This window comes from Mesoplodon densirostris, chromosome 16 (genome assembly GCF_025265405.1).
Source record: "Mesoplodon densirostris isolate mMesDen1 chromosome 16, mMesDen1 primary haplotype, whole genome shotgun sequence".
Classification (NCBI taxonomy): domain Eukaryota; kingdom Metazoa; phylum Chordata; class Mammalia; order Artiodactyla; family Ziphiidae; genus Mesoplodon; species Mesoplodon densirostris.
The window spans coordinates 75,760,391-75,778,207 of record NC_082676.1 but is presented as its reverse complement, the minus strand read 5'-3'; the positions used below and the strand labels follow the sequence as shown (position 1 = coordinate 75,778,207).

The window sequence follows — 17,817 nt, the reverse complement described above, 5'->3', positions numbered from 1 at the left end:
GTATAAAAATATGGACACTTCCAAGGGACATAAAATCTACTAGAGATTATAAAACACATATATATGCATATATTATTGTCTAAGAAACTGGGAGGTCTTTAAATGGGATACAGTTAAAATGTACTATGGGAGACTACAGAAGGATGGAGAGTTTAAGGAAATCTTCATGAGAGGCTAGCTTTTTTTTTTTTTTTTTTTTTTTTTTTGCGGTACGCGGGCCACTCACTGTTGTGGCCTCTCCCATTGTGGAGCACAGGCTCTGGACGCGCAGGCTCAGCGGTCATGGCTCACAGGCCCAGCCGCTCTGCGGCATGTAGGATCTTCCCAGACTGGGACACGAACCCGTGTCCCCTGCATCGGCAGGCGGACTCTCAACCACTGCACCACCAGGGAAGCCCTAGCATTTATTTTAAGCCCAGAATGTCAAGATGTGAAAAGACCAGAGGGATAATATTCTAGAAAGAGAAAGAAATACATATGATCAAAGGTAAAAGAAGAAATAGCCTCAAGTTTGGCCAGAGCACAGGGTATGATAAAAAGAGATTAGAGTAACTTGCTTCTTGTTCGGTAGAAAATGGGGAGCTACTGGATGAATACAGCTATGCTTTTAGGAAGATAAATCTGGGGCAGGATGCAAACAGGGGCAATTTTGGGGAGAGAAGCACTGAGACAGAGTATACTGGTTTTAAAATACAGGTCCAAAATCCTTTGACACCCCTTCTATTGAGAGGTGGGGCCTATGTCCCCTCCCCTTAAATCTGGACTTTGTGACTGATTGACTGATATAATCCAGTAAAAGTGACACTGGGCCAGTTCCCAGGCCCACACCTTAAGAAACTGGCAACTTTCACATCCTATCTCTTGGGACATTAACTCTTGCAACTCAGCTACTCTTGCAACTCATAACCATGCTATGAGGAAGCCCAAGCAGTCTGTGGAGAACTCACATGGAGATAAACTCAAGTTCCTGGTCTTTAGCACCAACTTAGCAGGATAAACTCAAGTTCCTGGTCTTTAGCACCAACTTATCAGGCATGTGAGTGAATTATCTCAGAAGTGGATCCTCTAGCACCCAGTCAAAATACTCCAGCTGATGCCACAAGGAACAGAGACAAACCCGCTCTGCTGGACCCTGCCTTAACTGCGGATTCAAGATTGCTGTTGTTTTAAGCACTTAATTTTGGGGTGGTTTGTTGCATAGCAATAGTAACAGGACAGAGACCAATTTAGAGGCTCTCACAACAGTTCAGATCAATAAGATTAAGAAACAACTTGAAAAGCAGTGTGAAAATGGGGGAATAGAGCTAGACACCAGCAATATTCTGAAGATACAATCAATAGAAGGACTGCAGCCTAAAATTACAATTAAAATCTAGCCACTTAGTTATTTCACTGAATAAGAATGAAGTAAGTAGACACTATTCTTTACTAATATTTTGGAATTGCACATTGTGGTAGATTATTTTAAAGTCAAAAACCACTCCCTCTCCCCACCCACCCCAACACTCCCCACTGGAAGAGTATACTTTCCTGCCACATTGATATCGAGCTTAGCCATGTAACTTGCTTTATCAGTGGTATGTGAGCTGAAATGACAGTGGGTCAGGTCCATGTAGAGGCCTTAAGAGACACTGCAAGTTTCTGCTTGGTCTTTACACTTCTGCCATCACAGAGGAACATGTCCCATGCAAGCCTTGGAGAGATACATGCAGAGAAATCCTGAACCCAACCCACGGTCTGGAGCCCAGCCCAGGTAAGTCAAATCCCAGCCAAGCTACAGATGCAAAAGCAAGAAACACTTATTGTCATACATAAGTGTATGCCACTGGTTTATCATATAGAAATCACTGTGTCTTACTTACTAATCTTTGGGAATTGTCCACTGCCACAAACTTATCAGAAATTTATAAGATCATAATCCTAATTACCATAGAGATATGCATAGAGGTATGCCTCTCACTTAGAGAAATATATATATATACACTGATATTTTAAATGCTTCCATTTGGTTGAATTAAGAGGCAAAGCTTTCAAAAATGGAACCAAATGAGAATTTTTTAATAAAGTATGCAATTTTTTTTTTCTAATCTTTGATTTCTTACTACAGCCACCCACTCACTGGATGGGAAGGGGATTTTCTGGTACAAAGTAGTAAATGTGACAAAATGAAGATACTCTAAAGACAACCTTTATGGGTTAGTATACACAGCAGTTCTCAAAGTGTGGTACCCAAGGGGATCTGGGAGGTCAAAAGTATTTTCATAATGATACAAGGACATGATTTGCCTTTTTCACTCTCATTCTCTCACAAGCTGCAGTTTTCCAGGGGCCTCAGAATGCTTTATATCTCAACAGACTGACTACAGAAATAAATAAGAGAATCCAGCTATCTTCTGTTAAGTCAGAAATTAGAGATTTGCAAAAATTATTTTTTTAAAAAGCAGTGCCATTCTTCTCACCAAGCTTGTTTTGAAAAATATAGCATTTTTTAATTAAAAATTGTTTTTATGTTAGCATAAAATGAGTTTATTATTAATTAAAATTAATTAATAAAGAAATATTTTAAGTGTCCCAAAATGGGGACATTGCCTTTCTAATATAGCAAATATTTATGATATAAACCACATAAACTAAAGCTGTTCAGGACCCTGAAAAATTTTTAAGAGTATAAAGGGGCCTGAGACCAAAAAGTTCAAGATACATGCTATACTACAGCCCAGAGTACACACCAATGTGTTAAAATGTACAGTGGAAAGGCAGACTTTAAGAAGAATTTTGGGGGCTCCTATAAGAACAAGACCTAGACTTAAGTATCATTATCTTCATAATTTAGACAGAAGTGACAGCCATGTGGCCCCTTTGTGCAAACTTTTTACTTTGTTCATAATAATCCTGCTGAATTTTGCCTTTAAACGCTAGAGAGTATGGCAAAGGTTACAGAGTATTGACACTAAACAGTCTTATTTTTGCTCAAGCTGCTACACAGAGATTATAAGGTACTCTGGCATTATTATGGGGGGGAAATGGAAGTTTATTAAGTAAACAGAAATGAACTGTTAACAGAAGTAGTTATTTGTGTTTCTTAAGTACTATTAAGTTTATTAAGGACTCAAAACATTTCAAATATATGAGCATAGATAAAACCTCTGTTAATAACCTCACAGGTACACAGTTGCTTTTACCACATTTTAGAAGAGGAAAATGTTACTAGTTCATACACAGTGAACTACAAAGCAGAAACATCAAATCCATAATACCTCCTCTCTGCCAAGCAGTGATTTATACATCATGGCAATTGCAAAACGGATAATCTCTTGAACCACCACATTTGAGACTTTTGAATGAGCATCAGATACTTTTTTCCCTCTGTTTTAATATAAGATGATTTCATAGCATCCTTTCCACCTTTGTTGTCTGCCTATACAGCCTACATGAATCCATTAAGCCTGGAAAACATTTTCTAATAAGCCTATCAAAGATTTTCTACACATTTCTATATATGAAGTGAAAATTAGCCACTGAACTTGGATACTAAGGCACCACAATCTTCATGATGATCCAAGAAGATTACAAAGTCACTCAAAATGCTAAATCTACATTTTACAAAACTAGCAAAATGTTTTTCCATGAGTCATTAAGCTCTCCTTTATCTTAGGCCTATCTGTAAACAATACAAAGTAATATAGGGTAATATGTGCGGCAGCCTTTCCAATAGTTTCATCATAATTCTGTATAACTCATACTACTATTCAGTGAGGAAAGAGGTTCCAGGTAATCAGCAACTAAAAAAAGAAAAATGTCAGCCACCACCTGTTAAGAAGAAATGATGAGTTTAAGTGGTTGAGTGAGGGTGTACAAGAGTAATGTCAGCTTCTGGAACAAATAGGTCCAACAATATATAAGGCCTCAACACAACAGAAATTTATTTCTCTCTCTCTCTCATGTTCATATAATTTATGCTCTTTTTTTCATTGCATAGTTATTACTGGGAAAGACTGCAAATATTGATCATCAAAGATTTTCTCTTCAGGAATATGTGGGTGTTCTGGCTAGTGAAGAGCCCTCCTTCACACAGTGATGGTGACCCAGGTGTCTTCAATCTTGTCTCCCAACCATCCACTATTGGCTTCACGGCCATCTACATCCAACCAGAATAAGAAGGGAGACAGAGCACAAAATCCTTGTTGCAGATTTGACACACATGATGACACAGTGGTTACACAGCTGCTATGTGGGCCAAAGTAGGGAAACTGCAGATAGGAAGAACAGACTATGTGTTTAAACATAATGTAAAACAATATGCCAGAAGATTGGTTCAAGATGGTGGAGTAGAAGGACGTGAGCTCACACCCTCTTGCGAGAGCACTGGAATCACAACTAACTGTTGAACAGTCATCAAGAGGAAGACACTAGAACTCACCAAAAAAGATACCCCACATCCAAAGACAAAGGAGAAGCCACAAAGAGACAGTACGAGGGGCTCAATCACAATAAAATCAAATTCCATAACTGCAGGGTGGGTGACTCACAAACTGGAGAACAAGTATACCACAGAAGTCCACCTGCTGGAGTGAAAGTTCTGAGCCCCACGTCAGGCTTTACAACTGGAGGTCCAGCAATGGGAGAAGGAATTCCTAGAGAATCAGACTTTGAAGCCTAGTGGGATTTGATTGAAGGACTTCGATAGGACTGGGGGAAACAGAGACTCCATTCTTGGAGGGCACACACAAAGTAGTGTGTGCATCAGGACCCAGGGGAAGGAGCAGTGACCCCACAGAAGACTGAACCAGACTTACCTGCTAGTGTTGGAGGGTCTCCTGCAGAGGTGGGGGATGGCTGTGGCTCACCGTGAGGACAAGGACACTAGCAGCAGAAGTTCTGGGAAGTAACCCAGGGGAAGGAGCAGTGACCCCACAGAAGACTGAACCAGACTTACCTGCTAGTGTTGGAGGGTCTCCTGCAGAGGTGGGGGATGGCTGTGGCTCACCGTGAGGACAAGGACACTAGCAGCAGAAGTTCTGGGAAGTACACCTTGGTGTGAACCCTCCCAGAGTCTGACATTAGCCCCACCAAACAGCCAGGTAGGCTCCAGTGTTGGGTCGCCTCAAGCCAAACAACAAACAGGGAGGGAATCCAGCCCCACCCATCAGCAGACAAGTGGATTAAAGTTTTACTGAACTCTGCCCACCAGATCAAGACCCAGCTCTATCCACCACCAGTCCCTCCCATTAGAAAACTTGCACAAGCCTCTTAGATAGCTTCATCCACCACAGGACAGACAGCAGAAGCAAGAAGAACAACAATCTTGCAGCCTGTGGAACAAAAACCACATTCACAGAAAGATAGACAAGATGAAAAGGGAGAGGGCTATGTACCAGATGAAGGAACAAGATAAAACACCAGAAAAACAACTAAATGAAATAGAGATAGGAAACCTTCCAGGAAAAGAATTCAGAATAATGATAGTGAAGATGATCCAGGACCTCAGAAAAATAATGGAGGCAAAGATCGAGAAGATGCAAGAAATGTTTAAAGAAGACCTAGAAGAATTAAAGAACAAACACCTAGAAGAATGAAAGAACAAACAAACAGAGATGAGCAATACAATAACTGAAATAAAAAAATACACTAGAAGGAATCAATAGCAGAATAACTGAGGCAGAAGAACGGATAAGTGCCCTGGAAGACAGAATGGTGGAATTCACTATTTGAAACAGAATAAAGAAAAAAAGAATGAAAAGAAATGAAGACAGCCTAAGAGACCTCTGGGACAACATTAAAAGCACCAACATTTACATTATAGGGGTTGCAGAAGGAAAAGAGAGAGAGAGAAAGGACTTGAGAAAATATTTGAAGAGATTATAGTCAAAAACTTCCCTAACATGGTAAAGGAAATAGCCACCCATATCCAGGAAGCACAGAGAGTCCCATACAGGATAAATCCAAGGAGAAATATGCTGAGACACATAGTAATCAAATTGGCAAAAATTAAAGACAAAGAAAAATTATTAAAGGAACAAGGGAAAAATGACAAATAACATACAAGGGAACTCCCATAAGGTTAACACTGATTTCTCAGCAGAAACTCTACAAGCCAGAAGGGAGTGGCATGATATATTTAAAGTGATGAAAGGGAAGAAGCTACAGCCAAGATTACTCAACCCGGCAAGGATCTCATTCAAATTCGATGGAGAAATCAAAAGCTTTACAGACAAGCAAAAGCTACGAGAATTCAGCAGCATCAAACCAGCTCTACAATAAATGCTAAAGGAACTTCTCTAAGTGGGAAACACAAGAGAAGAAAAGGACCTACAAAAACAAACCCATAACAATTAAGAAAGTGGTAATAGGAACATACATATAATTACCTTAAATGTGAATGGATTAAATGCTCCAACCAAAAGTCACAGGCTTGCTGAATAGTTACAAAAACAAGACACATATATATGCTGTCTAAAAGAGGCCCAATTCAGACATAGGGACACATACAGACTGAAAGTGAGGGGATAGAAAAAGATATTCCATGAAAATGGAAATCAAAAGAAAGCTGGAGTAGCAATACTCATATCAGATAAAACAGACTTTAAAATAAAGACTCAAGAGACAAGGAAGGACACTACATAATGATCAAGGGATCAATCCAAGAAGAAGATATAACAATTATAAATATATATGCACCCAACAGAGGAGCACCCCAATACATAAGGCAACTGCTAACAGCTATAAAAGAGGAAATTGACAGTAACACAATAATACTGGGGGACTTTAACACCTCACTTACACCAGTGGACAGTTCATTCAAACAGAAAATTAATAAGGAAACACAAGCTTTAAATGACACAATACATCAGATAGATTGAATTGATATTTATAGGACATTCCATCTGAAAACAGCAGATTACACTTTCTTCTCAAGTGCACATGGAACATTCTCCAGGATAGATCACATCTTTGGTCACAAATCAAGCTTCAGTAAATTTAAGAAAACTGAAATCATATCAAGCATCTTTTCGGACCACATCACTATGAGATTAGAAATCAATTACAGAGAAAAAAACGTAAAAAACACAAACACATGGAGGTTAAACAATACGTTACTAAATAAACAGGAGATCACTGAAGAAATCAAAGAGGAAATCAAAAAATACCTAGAGACAAATGACAAGAAAAACACGACAATCCAAAACGTATGGGATGCAGCAAAAGTGGTTCTAAAAGGGAAGTTTATAGCAATACAAGCCTACCGAAAGAAACATGAAAAATCTCAAATAAACAATCTAACCTTACACCTAAAGGAACTAGAGAAAGAAGAACAAACAAAACCCAAAATTAGTACAAGGAAAGAAATCATAAAGATCAGAACAGAAATAAATGAAATAGAAACAAATAAAACAATAGCAAAGCTCAGTAAAACTAAAAGCTGGTTCTTTGAGAAGATAAACAAAATTGATAAACCATTAGCCAGGCTCATCAAGGGGGAGAGGACTCAAATCAATAAAATTAGAAATGAAAAAGGAGAAATTACAACAGACACTGCAGAAATACAAAGCACCCTAAGAGTCTACTACAAGCAACTCTATGCCAATAAAATGGACAACCTGGAAGAAATGGAAAAATTCTTAGAAAAGTATAAGCTTCCAAGACTGAACCAGGAAGAAATAGAAAATATGAACAGACGAATCACAAGTAATGAAATTGAAACTCTGATGAAAAATCTTCCAACAAACAAAAGTCCCAGACCAGATGGCTTCACAGGTGAATTCTATCAAACATTTAGAGAAGAGCTAACACCCATCCTTCTCAAACTCTTCCAAAATATTGAAGAGGAAGGAACACTCCTAAACTCATTCTATGAGGCCACCATCACCCTGATACCAAAACCAGACAGAGATACTACAAAAAAAAAAAAAGAAAATTACAGACCAATATCACTGATGAATATAGATACAAAAATCCTCAACGAAATACTAGCTAACAGAATCCAACAACATATTAAAAAGGTCACACAACATGATCAAGTGGGAATTATCCCAGGGATGCAAGGATTCTTCAATATATGTAAATCAATCAATGAGATACACCATATTAACAAATTGAAGAAGAAAAACCATATGATCACCTCAATAGAGGCAGAAAAAGCATTTGACAAAATTCTACACCGATTTATGATAAAAACTCTCCAGAAGGTGGACATAGTGGGAATCTACCTCAACATAATAAAGGCCATATATGACAAACCCACAGAAAACATCATTCTCAATGGTGAAAAACTGAATGCATTTCCTCTAAGTTCAGGAACAAGACAAGGATGTCCACTCTCACCACTATTATTCAACATAGTTTTGGAAGTCCTAGCCACAGCAATCAGAGAAGAAACAGAAATAAAAGGAATCCAAATTGGAAAAGAAGAAGTAAAACTGTCATTGTTTGCAGATGACATGATACAATATGTATAGAATCCTAAAGATGTCACCAGAAAACTACTAGAGCTAATCCATGAATTTGGTAACGTTGCAGGATACAAAATTAATGCACAGAACTCTCTTGCATTCCTATACACTAATGATGAAAAATCTGAAAGAGAAATTAAGGAAACACTCCTATTTACCACTGCAACAAAAAGAATAAAATACCTACGAATAAACCTACCTAGGGAGACAAAAGAACTGTATGCAGAAAACTATAAGACACTGATGAAAGAAATTAAAGATGATACAAACAGATGGAGAGATATACCATGGTCTTGGATTGGAAGAATCAATATTGTAAAAATGACTATACTACCCAAAGCAACCTACAGGTTCAATGCAATCCCTATCAAATTACCAATGGCATTTTTTACAGAAGTAGAGCAAAAAATCTTAAAACTTGCATGGAGACACAAAAGATCCTGAATAGCCAAAGCAGTCTTGAGGGAAAAAACCGGAGCTGAAGGAATCAGGCTCCCTGACTTCAGACTATACTACAAAGCTACAGTAATCAAGACAATATGGTACTGGCACAAAAACAGAAATGTAGATCAATGGAACAGGATAGAAAGCCCAGAGATAAACCCACACACCTATAGTCAACTAATCTATGACAGAGGAGGCAGGGATATACAATGGAGACAAGACAGCCTGTTCAATAAGTGGTGCTGGGAAAACTGGACAGCTACATGTAAAAGAATGAAATTAGAACACTCCCTAACACCATACACAAAAATAAACTCAAAATGGATTAGAGACCTAAATGTAAGATCGGACACTATAAAACTCTAGAGGAAAACATAGGAAGAACACTCTTTGACATAAATCACAGCAAGATCTTTTTTGATTCATCTCCTAGAGTAATGGAAATAAAAACAAAAATAAACAAATGGGACCTACCTAATGAAACTTAAAAGCTTTTGCAAAGCAAAGGAAACTATAAACAAGACAAAAAGACAGCCCTCAGAATGGGAGAAAATATTTTCAAATGAATCAATGAACAAAGGATTAATTTCCAAAATATATAAACAGCTCATGCAGCTCAATATTAAAGAAACAAACAACCCTATCAAAAAGTGGGCAGAAGACCTAAATAGACATTTCTTCACAGAAGACATACAGATGGTTAAAAACACATGAAAAGATGCTCAACATCACTAATTATTAGAGAAATGCAAATCAAAACTACAATGAGGTATCACCTCACACCAGTTAGAATGGGAATCATCAGAAAATCTACAAACAATAAATGCTGGAGAGGGTGTGTAGAAAAGAGAACCCTCTTGCACGGTTGGTGGGAATGTAAATTGTTATAGCCACTATGGCAAACAGTATGGAGGTTCCTTAATAAACTAAAAATAGAATTACCATATGATCCAGCAATCCCACTACTGGGCATATACCCAGAGAAAACCATAATTCAAAAAGACACATGCACCCCAATATTCATTGCAGCACTATTTTCAATAGCCAGGTCATGGAAGCAACCTAAATGCCCATGGACAGACGAATGGATAAAGAAGAAGTGGTACATATATACAATGGAATATTACTCAGCCATAAAAAGGAATGAAATTGGGTCATTTGTAGAGACATGGATGGATCTAGAGACTGTCCTACAAAGTGAAGTAAGTCAGAAAGAGAAAAACAAATATTGTATATTAACACATATATGTGGAACCTATAAAAACAGTACAGATGAACCAGTTTGCAGGGCAGAAATAGAAACACAGATATAGAGAACAAACGTATGAACACCAAGAGCGGAAAGTGGCGGGGGGGTGAGGTTTGTGTGATGAATTGGGAGATTGGGATTGACATATATACACTAATATGTATAAAATGGATAACTAATAAGAACATACTGTATAAAAATATAAATAAAATAAAATTCAAAAACAAACAAACAAACAATATGCCATGGTCTACTTGTTCTAGAAAACAAATAAAACTGCCTAATCCATTTAGCTGGTAGGAATCAGATATGGTGTAATTATTCACATTCAACAGTTTTGATTAGACTCTGAGTGTAAGAAACAGAATTATAAACACCAATCTCTAAAAAAAAAAAAAAAAAAAAAAAAAAAAGAGTCATTCCATTATTAACCAAAGTGGGATGTTTATAATTCTGAGATATGTATTCTTTCATTAAAGGATAATGAAAGGCTTTCTTTCCATTACAGAATATTGGGATATCTTACTTGTGTTATGACTAATTTAAGGGAACACTGATGTCTGGTTCTCTTGATGTTCTTTAATTATCCTCTTATTATTTACTCCACGTAGAGGAGGATGTCAGTAGGAATAGGCAAAGTTAGTCTGGGCTCCTTACATACTTAGAAAGGCTGATTTCCTTAGTATTTCTCTTTTGTTCTCAACAGCTGACTCAACTGGTATAGACACAGACCTGCTACCAAAGCTGCCGGCCCTGGTGACACAGCTGGCTCCTGTCCATGGCCCCCAATGCTGCTTTGTGTACCAGTGATGGGCAGAATTCTAAACCATCTTCTGCTTCTCTGAGTCCTCACCCCAGAGGCACAGTCCCAGCTTTGGCAGGCCTGAAGTCCTGTACTCCTTCTAGCTGGCAGAGCACAGGGAAAACAAAAGTAGGCATTTCTACTTGGGAATCTAAGAGGAACAGGGCTGTCTCACCCACCCACCTTCAAAAATGATGGATTGCCCCCAATTCAGGAAAAGGATCCAGATGCTAGACAGCCCAAATTGTGACAAATGTCTACTACAGACATGATAAAATGTTAACAACTTTAATAGACACAGACTCCTGCCACCTGTCATGAGATGTGGGCTGTTATCAGAGGGAGAAAACCTGGAAGAAGATTATGGGGGAAATGATTTTCTACTCGTGCCCTCAAGTTTCATGTCCATAAAATCCCCGAAGACTCTACCAGGCAAACCAGGCTTTGTCTTCTCCATTCAATGCCAGGACCTCAGGATAAAGCTACTAAAAGTGGTAGGGAATAGTCCTAGTGATGACAGTCATTCCCAGCACTGTCTAAAAGAAATTTCCATGATGATGAAAATGTTCTATGTGTTGTCTGGTATGCGGCCTCTAGCCACACGTGGCCATTGAGCACTGAAATTGTTGTCAGTGTAAATGATAAACTCAATTTTTTTTTTTTTTTTTTGTGGTACACGGGCCTCTCACTGTTGTGGCCTCTCCCATTGTGCAGCACAGGCTCCAGACGTGCAGGCTCAGTGGCCATGGCTCACAGGCCCAGCCGCTCTGAAGAATGTGGGATCTTCCCGGACCGGGGCACGAACCCGTGTCCCTTGAATCGGCAGGAGGGCTCTCAACCATTGTGCCACCAGGGAAGCCCTCAATTTTTAATTTTCTTAATTTAAATTTAGATTTCAATAACCACATGTGACTACTGGCTATCACAGTGGACAGTGCAGGTCTACCCTTCCTGTTGGTGTTGAACCAACCCAGTGTATAAGAAAGAAGACTGAAGTCTTTCAGAAGGAAGTTGCTTCATTGCCCTCAGCAACCCAATCTAATATCGTAAAAAAAATATGTGTGGGTATTTCTTTCCTGTAACTGTTTAAAACATTTTGGCTCTGTCAGGCTGGATCATGGGTTCAATCCTAACCTGATTTAAATATCCTCACAAAGTTCTAGAGCAACAATTCTAAACTTCTCTGATTATGAAAACCCATATTTTTATTTCATTGAAGTATAGTTGATTTACAATGTTGTGTTAATTTCTGCTGTACAGCAAAGTGATTCAGTTCCACATGTATATATTCTTTTTTCATATTCTTTTCCATTATGGTTTATCACAGGATATTGAATATAGTTCCCTGTGCTATACAGTAGGACCTTGTTGTTTATCCATCCTATATGTAATAGTTTGCATCTGCTAATCCCAAGCTCCCAATACTTCCTTCCCCCTCTCCTTCTCCCCCTTGGAAACCACATATCTGTTCTCTATGTCTGTCAGTTTGTTCCCCTTTTGTAGATATGTTCATTTGTATTGTATTTTAGATTGTACATATATATGATATAATATAGTATTTGTCTTTCTCTTTCTGACTTACTTTGCTTGGTATGATAATCTCTAGGTCCATCCACATTGCTGCAAATGGCATTATTTCATTCTTTTTTATGGCTGAGTAATATTCTATTGTATATATGTACCACATCTTCTTTACCCATTCATCTATCGATGGACATTTAGGTTGTCTTAGCTATTGTAAATAGTGCTGCTATGAACATAGGGGTGCATGTATCTTTTCAAATTATAGTTTTGTCTGGGTATATGCCCAGGAGTGGGATTGCTGGATCATATGGCAACTCTATTTTTAGTTTTTTGGGTAACCTCCATACTGTTTTCCATAGTGGCTGTATCAACTTACATTCCCATCAACAGTGCAAGAGGGTTCCCTTTTTTTCCACACCTTCTCCAGTATTTATTATTTGTAGACTTTTTAATGATGACCATTCTAACCTGTGTGAGGTGGTGAGGACCCATTTTTAAAGTCAGAATGAGTTATTAACTGTTTACAATAGTTATGCTTTACCTCCTGTTAAGAAAATCTATTATAGTAAAGAGCTTCTCTTAATTCAGTAGTGCTTATATTCATGTATATTTCCTCATAACAGCAGCAACTATATAGGGTTTTCAAATAGTCATACACATAGACACAGGATACATTATTTATTTAATATATGAGCAATCTTTGATATTATCATGGATTCTAGGACCTCTTACAATCTCCCACTGCCTCCTGGGCTCTGTGCATGCAGGTTAGGAGCCCTCTTTTAAAGACCATGTTCCCAAGTATCCACCAGATATGTGATATATGTTGTACAGATGTAGGTCTTTGTTCACAAGAGGGAGTTTGGATTGATATTAGAGAAATGAGAAAATGCAACTTTTCTAATGCTTGGAAGTCAAATTTTTTAAATGTATATCTGGTGGCAGATGTACAATATAAATTATTTATGCTGCAGTGAAGCCCAATTATCATTCTAGCTGCAAAGAAGATCAAGATCTAACAATTTGGATTTCCTAAAAGTGTACTTTTATAACTCAACATTTATCTAATGTTCATCAGTTCTCCACCTGTGATTAACTCATGTTTCTCTGTGTCATCTTTGAAGCCAAAAACCTGAAGAAATAATTTCAGGAAAAAATAAAATAAAGCAAACATTTACTTAGTAACTCTGCAGTCGCTTCATTGTAAGTAATCTGCACAGAGCAGATTTCTGAAGTCTATTTGTGCAGCAAATTAGCTGTAATTTCTCCGTTTAATATCTCTATTTACAAATACACCCCGTAGTATTTATGTCCAAATGCTGAGTGTACACTGGTGTTTCAATTTATCTTAAATGGGACAAATATTTCATCTCAGTTTCACCTCTTCTATTTCCAATTCATAGATAAGAAAGCATGTTTGTTCTCCACTCCAGATTTCCAAAGATATAGTCCATGTCATAATTCTCCCTTTTTGCTATCTAGAGGTAGGTGATGTTTTATAAGTGATATATGGGTAACTAACTTTGGGAGCTCTGGTAGAGAGGAGAACTGAGCTATCCCCTGGCTGGAGATGGCCATGAGCTGGACAAGGTCATTGAAAGCTGGAGGTGAACAGCCACTTTTATGAAGCTGACAGAAGAATGAAGACAGACCTCATCAGCTTCACAAATCTGTGATTATAAAATGGGGAAGAATGTTTCCACACCATAACTTCTCTGCCCAAAGATCTAAGAGCTAAACTCCTAAAATCTGAGAGGAGACTGGAGGGACACATTGAAGGATAGTGGTCCAAGGTCAAGTTTAACTGCTGGGATCTTGGAACATCCCAAAATCTCAGAGGTAATCCTGTGGTTTGGGGTGATGACCACATCAGACCCACCACAGCACTTGTGTCTAGAGCTTTCCCAGCATCTATACGGACTTCTGGACACACCACTCTCATCAGAATCAAAGTCCCCAAGCACATCTTTCAGAACAAAAGAGCCAGCAGATGTTGGTCCATATGACAGAGTAAAAGTTACCAGGAAAACAAAGCAACTTCTAGGCTAGGAGCTCCATCCATGAAATTTAGTAACCTCTTGGAGACTCTGTATAGATTACCAAAAGGCTCCATAAACCTAGAGTGGCCACGACCTTGTTATAGCTGATAAAGTATCAAGCAAATCACAATCCATGCTCTGAGAAAGAAATCTCATAGAAAAAATGGAAGATGTGACAACTTTGGCCACAGAACATTGTATATTTCCAAACTCTCTGGGCTTCCCAGAATGATGTCACCCACTGAAAAAATAGGAACATATTTCATCCACATAGGTTGAAATTGTCTATTTCAATAAAAAATGTGCCTAGTGAGAGACATTCACTTATTACACATCACATGCATTGACTACTGTAGATAACAGCTATTCACTCAAAATAGTCATTCTTTAAAAAGCCTGGAAAACTCAATATTGAATTTAGAAAGCTGAATCTGAGGTTTTAATTCAACTTACAATGGCATGCATTAGCTGCCTAAAATTGGCTTCTCAATTAAATAGCTTGGGTTGTAATTTATTCAAGATAACAAAAATTTTTTAAAGTCATAATAAGTTAATTTTAAAAGCACAGACACCTACCTTTTTAAGAAAGATCATGTTTCAGGATTCCATAGCATAGAGAAAACATCTTTTCCTGTGGGGAGAAAAGAAGAAAGACTATCCACTAATAACAGAAAGTAGCAAAGGTGAACTTTTAAGACCTGCTATAATTTCCTCATGTTACGGTTTCAGTTACAACATGCACAACTGCAATCTATCATCTTATACTTAAAATATTTCTTAATTTCTAACTAAATGAAATATGTTAAAGATTTTGATTTAACATAATTATTAATCATGATTTAACATGATTTAACATTTGATCAATCAAAGACTTGATTTCTGGGAATTCCTGGTTGTCCAGAGGTTAAGATTCCACACTTTCACTGCCTTGGGCCAGGGTTCAATCCCTGGTGGGGGAACTAAGATTCTGCAAGCCACGCAAAAAAAAAAAAAAAAAAAAAAAAAAAAAAAAAAAAGACGATTTCTTAGGAGCAAATGGTAAAAATAAATGGGAATTTTTCAAAATTAGAATTTGAATATTCACTTCACATCTATCCCAATGTCATATCCTCAAATATTTTAATTTCACGAAGTAAATGTACAAATGAAGAAGTAAATGTGTAAAACTCCACTCCTGTTTCAATATTCCCAGTGGAAAATGATGTGAGGAGATTGTAATAGCCTGTGCAGGTAACGTAATGTAACAGAATCATAAGCTACTATCTCCTTCTGTTAAAGCATTTTTTATTGTCCAGACCAGTAAGCCATTTAAGGGCTGTGTTTTTCTTAGCTTAGACTTTTGGATTAAGAAAAACATATAAAGGAAAGTAAATCAAAATAGGATCCCTCAACCTAAAATATGACACAAATGAACTTTTATGAAACAGAAACAGACTCACAGTCATACAGAACCAGTTGTGGTTGCCAAGGTGGGGGGGTAGGATGGGGGGTGGGTTGGGAGTTTGGGATTAGCAGATGCAAACTATTATAAATACAATGGATAAACAATAAGATCCTACTGTATAGCACAGGGAACTAAATTCAGTATCCTGTGGTAAACCATAATGGAAAAGAATATGAAAAAGAATGTGCATATATATCTATCTATATATATCTATCTGTCTATATCTATATCTATATCTATATGTGTGTGTGTGTGTGTGTGTGTGTGTGTATAACTGAGTCACTTTGCTGTATAGTAGAAATTAACACATTATACATCAACTATACTTCAATAAATTTTTTAAAAGGATACCTCTGATTTTATTTTACATTTACTATTTATAATAAATAGTTGACATAAAATCCTATTAGTCACTAATAAATACTAACTTTTCTATTCAAAATTACTTTTTGTTGTACATTAAATTATTCTAATATTTTGACCTTATACACTCAAGCCCAAATAAGGAAGGGAATGGTTTAATTTAATGCAAGTTAATCATCTACTATGATTAACGATTTCCACCAAATCTAAGTAAAACAGCTAATGGAATAATGTTCACAAGAATGTAATTCTGACTCTGACTCTGATGTGTTAGCTTCCATGTAAAAAGTAATTTAACTTCCAGTGGGGGATGTGTAGATTCAGAAACAATGACCATGATTTCTGAACCAAAAGAGCTTCGACGATTTGAAATGACCACCAAGGCATAAATTCAAGGCAATCACAGCCCAGAGGACTCACACACACACACACACACATACACACACACACACGCTCACACACACACACAAATATTCAATGGGGACTCCTACATTAGCCTGTGCTTTTTTAGGCTGCCCCTCCTTTTCAGACAATCAAAATCCTTTCTAAACTTTAAATAAGAAATTCTCCCAACATCTTACCTTAAGGAGCATGGATCCTGCAACCACACCCACGCCTGCAAAGAGCCAAGGCTGAATACGACCCTTTTGGCTACATTTAGCTCCAGAACCTCTTTGCTTTAAAGCAACACCAATTCCCCACATGGAATCCCTAGATTAAATGAGCATCTGGGACCTCTTCTCTCCTGCTTCCTTAACTTAGACATCTGCCAGCATTACTCTCTCACTGCCAGTGTAGTACTAAGTGTCATAGCTGCCCATTCTATTTTCTGAAATCGCAGTTGCAGATAAGTCCTGCTAACAAAAGAAAGCCAAGACAGACTGATGACTAATCTAGAAACATGGGTCAACATGCACACACTGAGCCAAACCCTAATCTCTGGCTTAGTAACCACTGGGATGGGGCTCCTTGCAGATTTTAATTCATAACTGGCTGTCCAGAAAAAAATATGATATCTAGGATTTGTCTCCAAACAATCCAGTTGGGGTCGTAGATGGGAAGTGAGAGATGAAACAAAAGCGACCATGAGTTTGCTGTAGTTTAACCATGAACACATGAAGGTTCATTATAATATCTGCTCTACTTTTACATTTAAATTTTCCATGACAAAAAATTAAAACGAATGATCACCCGATGAAACTCATGTGTGAAAATATGAGAAAGAGAGGAATACACAGACCATAAATACTATAACCTTGTTTTCCAAACACCCTTCACCATAAATGGAAAATCTAGGGAAATAAGCAAAAAAAAATTTAATTGAATATCACACTAGGAAAAATGAACAGCCTGTAGTTATGGTTTTATAAACGAAGTAATAATGGCCTTAAAGCTTCCTTTCAATATTTCAAAAGCCAAATTACAGGTATGTATTTAACTATAATGAAGTTTCTTTCTTTTTTTTATTTTAAATATCTCTGATTTGAAATAAGTGATATCAA

General features: G+C 37.5%; 1 protein-coding gene across 1 annotated transcript in view; it reads right to left on the bottom strand.

Annotated features, from left to right (window-relative positions):
• PLCB4 (phospholipase C beta 4) overlaps nucleotides 1–17,817 on the bottom strand; it is a 419,094-nt gene that overhangs the window by 376,220 nt on the left and 25,057 nt on the right. The window contains exon 2 of the mRNA XM_060120154.1: nucleotides 15,085–15,139. The gene's annotated coding sequence lies outside the window, so the exon portion shown is untranslated. The remainder of the gene's footprint in view (nucleotides 1–15,084; nucleotides 15,140–17,817) is intronic.